The sequence below is a fragment of the Penaeus monodon genome, chromosome 20, assembly GCF_015228065.2.
Source record: "Penaeus monodon isolate SGIC_2016 chromosome 20, NSTDA_Pmon_1, whole genome shotgun sequence".
NCBI classification, from domain to species: Eukaryota; Metazoa; Arthropoda; class Malacostraca; order Decapoda; family Penaeidae; genus Penaeus; species Penaeus monodon.
This window is the reverse complement of record NC_051405.1, coordinates 22,727,058-22,727,354: the sequence shown is the minus strand read 5'-3', so window position 1 is coordinate 22,727,354 and position 297 is coordinate 22,727,058. Positions and strand designations below refer to the sequence as shown.

The window sequence follows — 297 nt, the reverse complement described above, 5'->3', positions numbered from 1 at the left end:
AGCAGCGAATCAAGCAAAAATGACCTGCCTCCACGGCCGTTGCCAATCATTTCCGGGGTTATTTAACGGCGATCACGGGGCCGTTTCTTGCACCCGCCTCCATTTCGCCGGCGCCGCCACTAACAATGCTTTGCAACGGCACCATATATAAGCATTGACATCATATCTCCCTCGGGGCAAGAGGGACACAGCAACCACCGGGGTCCTGCAATGCCCTGGCGTTCGCTGACATAAATATCAAGTCACGATTTCGGTGTTAACGTTTGTTAAGAGAACGGAGTAGGAACGTTCTTTATA

General features: G+C 51.5%; 1 protein-coding gene across 1 annotated transcript in view; it reads right to left on the bottom strand.

Annotated features, from left to right (window-relative positions):
* LOC119585706 overlaps positions 1 to 297 on the bottom strand; it is a 48,581-nt gene that overhangs the window by 6,771 nt on the left and 41,513 nt on the right. The window lies entirely within an intron of this gene.